At 33.5% G+C, this 358-nt stretch overlaps 1 protein-coding gene across 5 annotated transcripts in view; it reads left to right on the top strand.

The window, feature by feature from the left end:
• LOC119581948 (histone deacetylase 6-like) overlaps positions 1 to 358 on the top strand; it is a 29,776-nt gene that overhangs the window by 3,207 nt on the left and 26,211 nt on the right. The window lies entirely within an intron of this gene.

Raw genomic sequence — 358 nt, 5'->3', positions numbered from 1 at the left:
ATATTTATAAGTGTGTGTTTGATATGGTATCTTTTATTTCAAGGCCATTGTCTTTATTTAGACATTATCTATGATAAGAAAACACAAGTAGGATAAAGCAAGGCATTTAATTAATTAGATAGATGCTTTTTCAAAGGTAGCAACTCCATCATAGGAAATTTTCAGCCTTAAATGAGGACGAATTGAAAAGGTGTCCACAGTGAATAATTGAGGCTGAAATCGGCAAAGAATAAAAGTGTTGACATTTCCCATTATTTGAAAAAAGGGAAGTTTTAGCTCCATTGGTTGTTCTGATCCCAGAACAGGTAAAAGTTCAAGGAATTGATACTCGTGTTAAGCCTCTTAACTCAATGCTGAC

Source organism: Penaeus monodon, chromosome 15, assembly GCF_015228065.2.
Source record: "Penaeus monodon isolate SGIC_2016 chromosome 15, NSTDA_Pmon_1, whole genome shotgun sequence".
Classification (NCBI taxonomy): Eukaryota; Metazoa; Arthropoda; class Malacostraca; order Decapoda; family Penaeidae; genus Penaeus; species Penaeus monodon.
The sequence above is the reverse complement of the archived record's forward strand: the minus strand, read 5'-3'. Positions and strand labels throughout refer to the sequence as shown.